Consider the following 14811-nt stretch of genomic DNA (forward strand, 5'->3'; position numbering starts at 1 on the left):
AGGGAGTTTTACCAAACATTCAAAGAAGAACTAAAACCAATCCTTCTCAGACTATTCCAAAAAAATCAAGAGGAAGGAACACTTCTCAGCTCTTTCTATGAAGCCAGCCTTACCCTAATCCAAAAACCAGATAAAGACACTACAAAGAAAGAGAATTACAGGCCCAATATCTCTGATGAACACAGATGCTAAAATCCTCAACAAAATTCTAGCAAATTGGATCCAGCATTACATTAGAAAGATCACACACCATGACCAAGTGGGATTTATTCCAGAAATGCAAGGTTTGTACAATATCTGCAAATCAATAAACATGATACATTGTAGAAACAAACTGAGAGACAAAAATCACATAATCATATCAATTGATGCAGAAAAAGCATTTGACAAAATCCAACATACTTTCTTGATAAAAATTTTCAGCAAAGTGGGAATAGAGGGATCATACCTCAACATAATAGAAGCCTTATATGACAAACCTACAGCCAACATCATACTCAATGGGCAAAAAACAATCATTTCTCCTAAGAGTAGGAACAAGACAGGGATTCCCAATTTCACCACTCTTGTTAAACATAGTACTGGAAATGCTAGCCATAGCTATCAGACAAGAAGAAAAAAATGAAAGATATCCAAAATGGAAAAGAAGGACTAAAACTGTCATTATTCGCAGATGACATGATATTGTACATAGAAAACCCTAAAGACTCCATCAAAAAACTATTAGATTTAATAAATGAATTCGGCAATGCAGCAGGATAAAATTAACATCCAGAAATCTATGGCTTTTTTATACACCAATAATGAATTCACAGAAATAGAAACTAAACAAACAATCCCATTTTCCAATGAAGCAAAAAAATTAAGATACCTAGGAATAAACTTAACCGAGGAGATAAAGGACTGGTACTCAGAAAATTACAGGACACTGAAAAAAGAGGAATACATAAACAAATGAAAGAATGTACCATGTTCATGGATTGGTAGAATCAACATCATTAAAATGTCTAAACTACCCAAAGCAATCTATAGATTCAATGCACTCCCCATTAAAATTCCAATGACATACTTTAAAGACCTAGAACAAACTCTCCAAAAATTCATCTGAACTAAAAACAGACCCATAATGGCTGCAGCAATCCTGAGAAAGAAGAACTAAGTTGGAGGGATCACAATACCAGATATCAAACTATATTATAAAGCTACTGTCTTCAAAACTGCCTGGTACAGGCAAAAGAACAGACATATAAATCAATGGAACAGAACAGAGAACCCAGAAATCAAGCCAAGCCATTATGCTCAATTAATATTTGACAAAGGAGGTGAAAGTATACAATGGAGTTAAGACAGTCTCTTCAATAAAAGGTGTTGGGAAAATTGGACAGATAGATGCAAAAAAACGAAATTAGACCACCAAATTACACTATACACAAAAATAAACTCAAAATGGACTTAAAGTAAGATGGAAAACCCTAAATATCTTAGAAGAACCCATAGGCACCAAAATATCAGATATAAGTCATAGCAATATCTTTACTGATATAGCTCCTGGGACAATGGAAACCAAGGAGAAAATAAACAAATGGGACTACATCAAAATAAAAAGCTTCTGCATAGCAAAAGAAACCATCAATAAAACAACAAGAAAGCCCACTGCATGGGAGAGCATATTTGCCAATGTTATCTCTGATAAGCGTTTAATCTCCAAAATTTATAGAGAACTCATACAACTTAACAAAAGGTAAACAATCCAATAAAAAAAATGGACAAAGGACCTAAATAGACATTTTTTGAAAGAGGACATACAAAGGCCAAGAAACATATAAAAACATGTTCAAAGTCACTAACCATCGGAGAGATGCAAATCAAAACAACAATGAGGTACCATCTCACACCTATCAGAATGGCTATCATCAACAAATCAACAAACCACAAGTGCTGGAGAGGATGTGGAGAAAAAGGAACCCTTGTGCACTGCTGGTGGGAATACATACTGGTGCAGCCACTGTGGAGAACAGTATGGTGTTTCTTCAAAAAATTAAACATGAAACCTCCATTTCACCCAGTAATCCCATTTTTAGGAATATATTCAAGAAAACAGAATCACCAATCAGAAAGGATATATGCACCCATATGTTCATAACAGCACAATTTATAATAGCTAAGATTTGGAAACAGCCTAAGTGCTATCAGCAGATGAGTGGATTAAAAAACTGTGGTACAGCTACACAATGGACTACTATGCTGCTGTAAAAAGGAGTAATTCTTACCATTTGCAACAGCATGGATGGAACTGGAGAGCATTATGCTAAGCGAAATAAGCCAGTCAGATAAAGATAAATATCACATGATCTCACTCATTTGTGGAATATGATGAACAACATAAACTGATGAACACAAATGGAACCAAATACATAGAAACATCAAACAGACTGTCCAACCTATGAGGGAAAGCAGGGAGTGAAGGGATAAGAGATCAACCAAAGGACTTGTATGCTTGGATAGGAGCATAACCAATGGACACAGAAAGTAGGGGGGTGAGGGAATATGATGGGTGGGGGTGGGGGTGGGATTGGCTGGGGAGAGGTCAATGGGGGAAAATAGAGACTCATTTAATATTTTAAACAATAAAGAATTTAAATTAAATACAAACAAAAAAAATTTCTCTAGCACTGCATTTTCTTTAGGATAAAGTCGAAACATAACATAAAATGTCTTTTATAAAATAGTCCTATTTCCACTCTCCGACCTTATGTTTAATTCTACTACCTCCATGCATGGCAAAGGCTGCTGTATACTCATTAAAACCCATTTATTTTTCAACTGTTCATAGCTAGACTACATTTCCCAGCATCCTTTGCCATTAGCTGTGCCATATGACGAAAATCTAACCAATGGAATGTGAGCAGGAACAATGTCTTTCCTGAAACAGAGTGTTAAGACATGAGTTTGTCTTTCCCCTTGTACCTTTTTCCATCTGCCTGCTAAATAAAGGGGATTTGGGTGCTTACAAAGGATAAATATATAAGACCAAAAAAAAAGCATAGATCCCTGAATTATTACATGGGAGACTGCCCCATCAGGAACACTGTCAGTGGGTTAGAATTTGTGGTTTATCTTTAATAGCACTTAGCATCCCCTTAGTTTCTACAGGAGTTTACAGCCTGACACTAGTTACCTTATTTTTCCTGGAATGTTTCAATTGTTCATGCCATTCCATGCTTGACACATCCTCTGCCCTCCTGTTCCTTTAATTTCCCTCACTTCTGACCACCTGTCAGATTTTAAACTAAACTTCATTTCTTCTAAAAGCCACCCTCCCCCAAGACCAAATATGTACTCCTCTCATGAGATTTCATAGCACCTTGTGCCTATCTTATTTAAGCACTTATCACATACACTGTATTATAATTGCTTATTTATTGGTCGATTCTACTAGATCTAGCTAGCTATCTTCTCAAACGTGTTCATTGTTATATATTTATTGAATATATTCTTGCACTTATTCACAAATATTTATTGATATTTTATATGCCAGGCACTGTGCTAGACAAAGTGGGTATAACAATAAAAAAATAAAAATAAAGCCCCTGCCTTTATAGAGCTTAGTATATAGTGGAGAAATTTATATAAATTATGATAAAGGCCAAAAAGGAAAGTTACATAGCAAGTAAAAGAGTACCAAGGATGGGAGGACTAATTTGTGTGGACTTGAATTCTGAAATATGGTTTTCTCTAATTCTATGGGCAAATTCCCTCAATCATGAATTGTAAATAAGAGGACAATATCAGTATAATGTGGAAGTTGCATTGGTTCATGTACAGTTTTTTTCTGCGGTGTATTATTATTTTGTTTCTTTAAGTTCTCATATAGCTAAACCCAGCAAATGTGTACCGGGATATCATCCTGGGAACAATGGTTATTCAGCCCAAACTCTGTCTTGGAAATGTATTGCACTGTCTTTGATAATTGTGCATTTTCCCCTTATCTTAGTGACCTCAACCTTTTGTTAAAATTCTTCCATAAATCTACCTTCACCTATTTTTAGAAGGGTAAACTTCCTGTATTTACTCTAGTAGTTCTTCACGTATAAGGAGCTTAACACATCTTTTAAAGTGTGTTAGTATTTTTATAAGGATGGTTACAAAACTATGAAAGTTTCAAGTGGTCTACCCTGAAACCTATCCTCTCGTATGCCCTGCTGTTCTTCTGTAAAGGTTACAGAACACAGGGTTTTTCAGGAACCTGTATATTGTGTTTTAGCAGAAACCCCCTTTCTATGCCCTAGCTTCTTCTTCCTTCTTAAATTGATGCCATGGAGTTTCCTCTGGAAATTAATAGGTGCCCTGCTGTTGCCATACACCAAACATCAGGCATGTCATTTGGTTCCATCTGCATACAGAAAATCTGTCCAAATCTACTTGTCTAGCTGTGAATGTGGCCTTTCCACCCAACTTGGAAAGACTTTTCTGTACGAGGCATTTCAAACTGTATCTACTGTCACTAACAGAAATGAAATGTGGAGAAGACAATTCAGCTTATCATCTTGCAGTGACAGAGCTCTGTGCCTGGTGTCTTTGTCACACTGGCTAATGCCACTATATCAGCAGCCAGCTACACAGGAAATCTTGGAGTCATTGTCAACTCATCACTGTCCTTTGTTCTGTGGATCCATTTTCTTTAACTCTTGCCATAATTGTACTTATACTTCCCAAATAAGGTCCTTCTTCACTATGGTTTCACGTTATCCCATTCTTACATGTTTCATATTAAATCCTCTCATTATCAGGCTTTGTGGATCCAGTTACAGTGTGACACTGGAAAATGAATGAGTTCTAGGGCAGACAGATCTGCATCAAAATTTTAGTCTGTAGGACATAGAGCAGATTATTCCACCTCTCTGAATTTCTATTTTCTGATATGCAAAATGGGAATAATAATGTTTATTGTGCACAATTGTTATGATAGTTGAGTGACTACTTATAAATTAAAATGCATATGTCAAAACTCCTGAGTAATAAGATTAAAAACAGACAATTGGACCAGTATCTGTCAAGAAATTTAAAGAATTAACATCATATTTTAAAAGGTTTTAGAAGCTGTTAAGAAATAGACTGAAACTCCAGTATAAAAATAGACAAAAGATAAGGAATGAAACCTAAAAAACTAAATATAAGAGACTAAACTTAGAGAAAGATTTTAATCATGCCAGTAACCAGATAAATGCCAATTAAAATATCTATGAGATATCATAAAATTAGTGAATAATAAAATAAGAAAACTCAGTATTGAGGTGAAGATGTATTAAACAGAGACACTAATGGTTTGTTTAATTGGTATACACCATCTTGAAATCATTGTCACAAATATTATTAGAGGATTTGCTTTTAAAATTTTTGACTTAGTAAATATGTTTCCAGAAAGCTCATACCATTGGCATTCTCAGAATCCATCTTCAATAGGAGGAAATATTAAATATAAGTCAACCTTGCCAAGAAATTATGATATACTAGAGGCCCAATGCATGAAATTTGTGCAGGGGAGGGAGTGTCCCTCAGCCCAGCCTGCACCCTCTCCACTCTGGGATCCCTCTCATAATCCAGGACTACTGGCTCCTAACCGCTCACCTGCCTGCCTACCTGATTGCCTCTAATCACTCCCCTGCTGGCCTGATTGACACCTAACTGCTCCCTTGCCTGCCTGATTGCCCACAACTGCCCTCCCCTGCCGCAACCCACCTCCTCCACCGGGCCCCGCCTTTGTTATGCATGTGGCCATCTTGTGATGGCTATCTTGTGACAATGTTAGGGCGTGACGACCACCTAGGCTATTATTAGTATTGATGAATTTATATAGCTAAAATAATTTTTTAGCTAGTGCCCTTTGAAAATGAGTGAATTTTAAATAGACATTGAGCATGGCTTGGTCCCACTTTATATGATAGGTTTACTATGTAAAAATCAATTAAAATCTAACTGTTAGATGTTCATACATTTATATGCATGAAACATACTCACTTTGTTTAGCAGTTAATCAAGAGAATACTGTGCAAATATGTATTTTAAACTAGGTTACCAGATGTCTAGCAAAAAGAGGAAATGTCCCTTATGTCTGTCTTCATATCCTTTTGTTGCAATAGTCTAAGATACAATTTTAGGATCTAGAGCATTTGCTATTCTTTTATTTTTTATTTTAAATAATTCAATAATTTAAAAATTTAAGGTATTTATTATTTTAATCCATCTCATTTCCGAAGGTAGCCCCATTACAATATTTATTTGAAATGTCCACCAATTTAACCCATTGAATATCCTAATTTTTACTATTCATGATCCCTCATATTCTCTTTATCCTTAACTTACTAATGTTACATCATTATAATCATCATATTACATGAATGTAGCTCCCTAGCCCCTTCTATCTCTTCACAGTATTTCCTGCTAAATCTAAATCTCTATTTACCTTAGGTTACACTCCTCTGGTGAACATGGATGAAGGGAAAGTATGTTTTATTTTTAATCAATGACCACAAGCTTCAAGTGAGCTTTGTCCCAGCCTCTTAAACCTTCACATTTCCCCAATTTACTTTCCTGTTCTCCTATACTTCTACCTATCTGCATTTTCCCCTCCTTTCTCTTCCAGTCACCAACAGCACACTCTCAGATGATGATTTTGTTTCTTATTTCACTAAGTAAATAGAAGCAACTGGAAAAGAGCTTTCTTATCCTTTTGCCACCAGATTTGCATATAATTTGATGACGGTGGCATTCTGTCAGATTCATTTCTTCTCATCTGCAGAGTGAAGCAGGCCCACATGATGGGTCTACTTTTATTCAAGTTCTTTCCTGAAAGCTAACTTTAAGGCTTCAGCAAAATACTCAGAAATTGGGATTAGGAATGTAAAGGGCTTTTCTGATTAACTTTTTTTTTCTTTAGAAAATCTATGAATGCCTCCAATTGTTCCTGTGAAATTCAGCCATAAATTATTATATCATGGTATCATCTATCTAGTAAGAATGTTCTAGCTTATGGGTCATGTTGCATAATGCATAGCATTAACATTAATCTAAGAACTCTTACCTTTGCATTTTCCTTCACAAGGCATTTCCAATTCATTGACTTAGATTACAATTCAGAAAACTACTATGGAAGTGTGAAGCAGGAACCTGGTACAAATGCCCTGTTCTGTTTCCAAATTAGTTTCAAGATCTATACTCCTGTGTAATACTGAACTGTAAGTGAAAATTGTGACAGTTCTGAAAGACGAATATGCCAGTCTTTGGAACTCTGGTTCCTTAAACTCAGCTGCAATGTGCTACTACGTGGAATAGTCAAATGACAGTGAGCAAATACTAAAGTAGCAGTCAGAGTGAGGACAAAGTAGGTTTAGGTTAAGAAAATAAAAGAATAAAAAAGTTAACCAAATGAAATTTGAAGCAGTTTATAAACATGTGAAGTAAATAAGGTTGCATTCTTCAAGATAAAATGTTTTAAATAATGGCATATTATAAAGTAAAGTGGGGCCTTGACTTACGAGTGTCCCGACTAACGAGTTTTTTGAGATACCAGCTGTCTCTCAGCCGATTTTTTGCATTGAGCTGATAGAGTAATTTGAGTTAACGAGCTCTTTAAAGAGCTCCTTAACGAGCTCGGTCTCGGAACGAATTAAACTCGTAAGTCAAGGCCCCACTGTATAGACAGACTTTTCTATCACTAGAACCATTTTAATGGATTCCAAGGGTCCTTTGTCTATATTTTTTTCTGATTTTTTATTTCTTGCTCTATGTTTATCCGTATTGCTAAAAGAAAGCAATCAGATGGCAGTATGAGTACTAGAGAAGAGTTCAAAGGTTTGAATTCTAGCCTCATTGGTACTAGTTTATGGTGTTGGGACCTTAGCTAACGCACTAAGCCAGACTTCCTTTATTTGTGTACTTGGGAAGTGAAGATGTCTATAAGCTAGCTATGTGGTACAGATCTAAGATATGTGAGAACTTAATTATCAAAATGCTTAGCATACTCTGAATATTAAATAACTTTATTTTTTAAATAATTACATAACTTTGGTTGTATTATCCTTGCTCCTCTCTTATTGGGTGAGACAACATTCCTAAGCAACTTCATCCATTTTCATAGCAGCAGCTACATTTATTTTGCGGTGATGCTCAAACCTATACCAGAGCTCTTCTGAACCTCAGTTTCTGCATGTGAGTGTTGCCCAAAAAGCTCAACCTCAATGTGAACTGTGTATTCTGATTATTTTATAGCAAATCGTATTCTTCCCTCACACTGAAAGTCTAATGAAACTGTGCTACCAAACACCAAGCCAGAAACCAGGCATCATCCTAGGGCTCTCATTTTCTCCACCTCCATTTCCAACACATGGCCAACTTTTATGAGTTCTGCCCTTTTACCATCTTTTTATGTTATTGTTTATTTAATCAGTCTCTTGCCTCTTCCCCTGTTTCTTTGTTCTTTGTGTCTTCATTCTTGTTCTCCTTCAAATGTCACCAAAGTTCTCTGTCTAAAGACAAACTCAGTTTTCCACTATTTAGCATACCAACTTCTCTCCCCATGACATACAGAATGAGGTCCAAATTCCTTAGCATCACATATTAGACCCTCTAAGATCTGCAGACTTTTCTGGACTTACATGTTCCTTCTCCCATGATAAGCTCAGACTATTGTGAGTTTGTAGTTAAATACATTCACAATAATATCCCAGGCTTTCTTGCTTCACCAGTTCTATTCTCTCATCGAAGAATTACCTTTCTACCCCAGTCTCAGCCCCATCCTTCCATGGACCTAGTGACAAACCAGTTCATCTTTCTAGGCACCACTCAAACATTACTCCAGGAAGACCTCTCCGATCCCCTCTTCCCAGATAGAACCGATCCCTGTTTTATCGTGTGACCTCTCTGTATCTTATGTCTGTTACTATCCCATGTTCATCATTTCTGTGTTTACATGGTTGGCTCCATTTCTACAGTGGACGTTCCTTAAAGGCAACACCTGGATCTAATCCCTCCACATGGTATACTCAAAGCCTGTACCAGTCAGTTCAGGAGACAGATGCTACACACAAAGCTTGTGATTTAAGGAGTGCTTAACCATGAAACTTACATCAAGAGATGTGGCAGGAATGTGGGAGAACAATAATGGACAAGTCAGAACTTGGAAGCTAGCATAGAGGATAGCCACACTGCAGGATAAGAGGAGGGAGTGACTACAGAACCCAGAGACAGAAGTTACAGGAGGAGGGCCTCCTATGGCACAAGCGTGGTGGCCTTTTCAACAGAGAGGCCACCACCCCAAAGCAAGCCCACAGGGAGAGAATTAAGGTTACAAATGCTCCTGCTTTAGTGTCCTCCCTCCCTGTATTCTGAACCCACCCCAGAAGCCAGGGGAAATGCAGCCCATTGATGGAATCCATATGGTTAGCCTTTGGTGGGGGTAGAGGTGGGGGGATGGGGGTAGGTCACACTGGAACAGCAAAGAAAAAAATATAATGCAGGGTCTCAAAGGGCTGACAGAGCCTCATAGCTTAAAGAGTGTATGCTGAGGGGAAATGTATTGCATGAGTATTCAAGTGCTTCTGCAGCTTGTACAACATGGACAGTAAGGAGTTAAACACAAATGCTCTGAAATAGCATTTCTGCCAGCTTTATACGGGATTATGTTGTGCAGCCACTTAGCTGCTTCAGCAGAGAAATGCTTTAAAGGGAAAGAACAGGCGGCATTGGAGAGAAAGGTTTTGTCATATTTCCTGGGGGAGAAATGTATTCCTGGTGGTTTTACCCAGAAGGTGGTATTTCTGACAAAACGGTGATGTTCACGGGGGATAAATGAAAAAAATTAGGAAGGCCTGCATATGTCCACAAATAAACAAGTAGATCTAACAAGAATGATGTCTAAATGAGAATGCCAACAGCACAAAGATAAAGAGAAGTGAGTTTTAGTGATAGGTGGGCAGAAGCAGCAGCAGCAGCATGACTAGAAAGGAAGGAGAAGATGGAGAAATAAGGTGAGATAATAAGGATTTACTGCAGGAAAAGCAGGCAGTCATATCAGCAGGAAAATGAGATATCTGCAGAAGGAATCTGTAAATCTCCCACAAAACTCATAACAACTGTGAGAGCCTTGGAATAGCATGTCTGCCAGCTTGGAAGATTGTCCAAGAAATGACAGCCTGCTCAGCCCGCAGGATCTGCAAGGACAATGTAGGCTCTTACAGGAAGACAAGGAAATAAGAGCAAAAATGAGAAGATGTGGACCCTGGCTTTCCATATATTAACAAAGGCATTCCCAATAATTGGTAACAGATAGTTTTTATTAACTGTACATGTACAAATTAATTGTTTGCTAAAATGATTATCATTTTTATGTTCTGTAAATAGGGAACTAGTTTCAAATAAATCAAATAGTTGGTTTAAGATTCTAATCAGGTGGTGTAAAAATATCCTAACTAGGCATTATCTATGAGATAAATGCATAACTTCATCAGTGCTAAGAAGAAAAGATTATATAAAGCAGTGTGACATAGTGCTTAAGAACATGGATGCCACATCAGGCACATCTTTATGTCAATTCTGGCTTTACCAATGAGCACTTAGTTACTTTGGTTTCTTAGTTTCTTCTTCTGTAAAATGAGGATAATGCAGTCCCTCCTTCAGAGGTTTCCTATGAGGATTAGAAGAGTTCAGATATTTTAAGTTGTACATAGTTAATGAATGTTAACACAATGTGTTGAAATACTAAACTATTATCACTTCTAATGGAGCCTACCTTTCACTCGTTTTGCGGGAGGTTGAAGGAAACTTTAAAAATTGTTACAGTTTGAAGTTTGCATAATATTACACAAGTTAAGATATTATTAGATATAATTATTTATGGTATAGGAAAATTCATCTATAAAGTAGTTTTATTGTAGCAATTTATAACACATCAACATGCCACATCTATATTGGATTGTTAGGTCATCATGTAGCATTATAATTATAGTGGTAGATTAACTCACAATATTATTTTATGAATCAACTATATGTTAGTCCTAAATTATAATGTTATCAAATATCCCAGTTTTTTGAAGCCTATTTTCCTTGAATTATATGGTTTTTAACAAATAAAATAGAGTGTAGAATATCATATTTGTATTATCTACATTTTAGTTTTGAGAGTTATTCCACTTTACAAATAAACTTTCTGTGTGCATAATGGGTAGTTAATATTGACATTTTCTGACTAAATAGATGACACTTGTTTTTATAAAAAGTATGGTATAAGTCCAGAAATAGAAAACATGGAAATAAAATCTTAATAATTAATCACTTTGGGCTAAATGGAAGTCTTTGTAAATATAACTGATGCATATAGCTGTAAAATGAACAGGTTTTAAACATTGAATTAGCCAGTGTGAGCCACAGAAAACATTGCAATACATTCCAAATTCCCACAACACACTTCCCAACCATTTCCTCCAACAAGATGAAATTACAGGCAAGCCAAAATCCATTCTTGCATAAAGTAATGTTTATCATTGTGGAATTTATTTGCCATAAATTAAAAATTTTGATTTTTGAGTAAAAATGTTGGATATTTTACTGTGCATTTCTTTTTTCTCTTGATTCATTGTAGACAAATATTAAAAAAAATATCACCTTTTCATTCAGAAAAAAAAAGAAACAACAAAGGAATAGATTGATTATGGAGCTCTTATTAGAAGCCATTGAGTCTGCAGTGCACTCAGAACCAGCGCACCTTCTTGGTGTTTTCCTGGTCTTTGCCACACATAGCCTGGCGAGCCCTGAAGAGACCGGAGGTCAGATAGTTCAGGTGTTTTAATCTAAAACAGAGCTGTATCTGTGCTGGACCTGGAATGTCTCTAATGCTAAGTTCAAAGACGTTCTTCTGTTTCAACATCCCTGAATAAAATGCCATACTACACTCTCCCCCACTAACGGTGGTTCACTGAAACAGTAACAGGGCTTCCAAAATTGGGGAGTGAACGGAAAGCCAAATGAATATGCAATTTTATAAGAAAACTCAAGAGTTACTACTAAGTTTCCTAGAGTAATGGACCCCTCCTTCTACTGATTCTCACTACTGAGAATCTCTGGATTACAAACAAAAATCTCATGATGTTAAATGGGAAGTACTTCTTGTGAAAAGTTGCAAAAAAAGAGAAAATGATATTTAATCTGCATAATCTAAAATTTATTGAGCACTTACTCTGTTGAACACTTTAAATGTATTGCTTCAGTTGAAGTTCATAACAACATTAAGGGGTATGATTTTCAGTCTTACAAGGACAGTGCCTGGGCACACAGAGGATAAAATAATTAAGTGAGATCATAGAACCATGATCCTATCGCACAGAAATTATATTTTGGCTAAAATATAAACAAACATGATTTTTAAAAATGACATAAAGTACTTTTTTTATTTTTTGCTCTACCCGCTATGTTCTTGCTTACACTGTCAAACCTGTCACTCTGCTGTGTTTTCCTTGCCTGGCTGCTGTTCATCCTCTGAGCTTCAGCTTGGTCACAGCCTCCTTCAAGACTTCCCTGGCTAAACAAAAGGCATTTGCATGTGCTCCCAAGTAGCACATTCATAACTCCAATGGCACTGTTTAGTCCTTCCTTCTCCAACCAAGTTCTCCTGGTTGCCATGGTCAGGCTCTCGGCTAGGTATCTGTGTCATCTAAATTGCTTGTTTTAAGAATCTGTCTTTGATGGCAAGCCTTCTTCCATTTTGCATCCCCCAACTCTGGTAAAATAGCTAGTACATGGTGTGCTTAATAGTTTTTAACTGAAATAAAGATTAATATGTTGTGCCTACTTACATCAATATTAGTGATTCCTAGCAACAGATCAGGCCTGTTAAGGAGACCAAGAAACCGTAGGGAGAGATTCAGACAGATCTGTAATCCTTTGCTATAACCAATTTCCTGTAATTTTTTTAATGAATACCTTCAAATATTTTTAAGTACTTCTATGTGTCAAGCCCCATGTTAAGTACTAAGAGAATTATAGGCATCAAAAATGAATAAGGCTTATTCTCAGCTCACAAGGATCATGTAGTCTAGTGAGAACAATAGTATATGTTCCAGGCCATTTAAAATGAAAGTAGCAACGTCTACATTAATTAAGCCAGAAGGAAGCACTTTGAACTAGAATAATTAAAGTACGCTTCCAATGAAAAGAGCCATCCAAATTTCAACTTGGATATATAGGAGTCCAATTGGTAGCCAAAAGAAATTTCAGGAACAGAGAGGAGCCTAAACAGAAACATTGCAGAGGGAAAATATTTTGAGATATTAACTAAGGTTTGCCTCTGGCAATGTATTTCCTTTTTAACTCTTTGCCCCCTTCCTTATTCCTCCTCACACATTAGGGGAGAGATAGGATATCACAAAACATAAAGAAAAACCTTTGATTTTCAAAAACTAAAGATTTTAAATCTCAAAAGGCAAGGCTTTTGCAGTGAAAGAAACTAAGCCCTGAACCATTCAAGGCATAAAGTTTATGCCATAAACAAGGAATAAAGGACCAGACCTCCTGACTCAGACTAAATAAAGATTCCACAGACATAGAAAAAATGGGAGGTAACCCAGGAGGAAGCTGGGGCTTAGATGCTATTAGGTTGCTAAGGAGGACCCGTCGTATTCCGTCCTACCTTGACTTTGGAAGGTATAATTAAACCTTTGGGGTGAAGATACCCCAAACAGGATGGGACTATTCAAACCCAAGTATAAGGACAATAAGAGCCAGCCTTGATCAAGTACTTAATAGGACCAGACATTATTCTTACCAACTGTTGTCATAACCAGATTATAAGGGATTTACTGTAATAGTGCCACCATTTTAGGGAACAGACCTTGGTTACAGAGAGGTTAAGTAAGGTATCCTAGGTCATTCAATTAGAAATAGCAGAGGTGGTATCTGAATCCTGATAGTCTGATTCTTAATAGTGCTCATAAGCATTGTGCTTTCTAATGAAGACACAAAACTACCTGATCTAGTTTCTAACACCAGCTAGGAGTACAGATCAACATGAAACCAAGTTCAGTCATAGAAAAAGAAAGAAAGCTGCATTTTTTTTGAATGACTAAACTGTGGACATTATAATGATAATGACAGGCTTTACGTGAATGATCCCTTTTAATCCCTCCAATGGCTCTGTGAAAAAAACCCACATTATTATAAATTGAAATATGCAAAAGGGGAAGATCAGATATATTAACTTGTCCAAGATAACATAGTTAGTTGGTGGCCCCGAAGTATTTGAGCTCAATCTGACTCCCAAATGCTCGGTCTCAATGACTATGTCATCTATTTGTTCAGGAAATGGCAACTGTGGTGTCCATGAAAATGCACTGCCTACATCTCCTGCTATGGGGAACAGAATTGACTGATAGCCCCAACTATTGTCTGTCTAGGTCAGCCGTGGGCAAACTACGGCCCGCGGGCCGGATCCAGCCCGTTTGAAATGAATAAAACTAAAAAAAAAAAAAAGACCGTACCCTTTTATGTAATGATGTTTACTTTGAATTTATATTAGTTCACCCAAACACTCCATCCATGCTTTTGTTCCGGCCCTCCGGTCCAGTTTAAGAACCCATTGTGGCCCTCGAGTCAAAAAGTTTGCCCACCCCTGGTCTAGGTCTATCTCTCATTCATTCTAATGCCACACCTTCTTCCAATTGCTCCCAGGTGGGCCTCCTCCAATGTGGGTTGTGGCTCAAGGACTCCCATTGGCCAAACCAAATCTTTCTTGGAACTGTGCTGCGGTCTGAGTCTCTTCCTACC

Source organism: Myotis yumanensis, unplaced genomic scaffold, assembly GCF_028538775.1.
Source record: "Myotis yumanensis isolate MYYU_CA2020_CCGP unplaced genomic scaffold, mMyoYum1.0.hap1 SCAF_1, whole genome shotgun sequence".
Lineage (NCBI taxonomy): Eukaryota > Metazoa > Chordata > Mammalia > Chiroptera > Vespertilionidae > Myotis > Myotis yumanensis.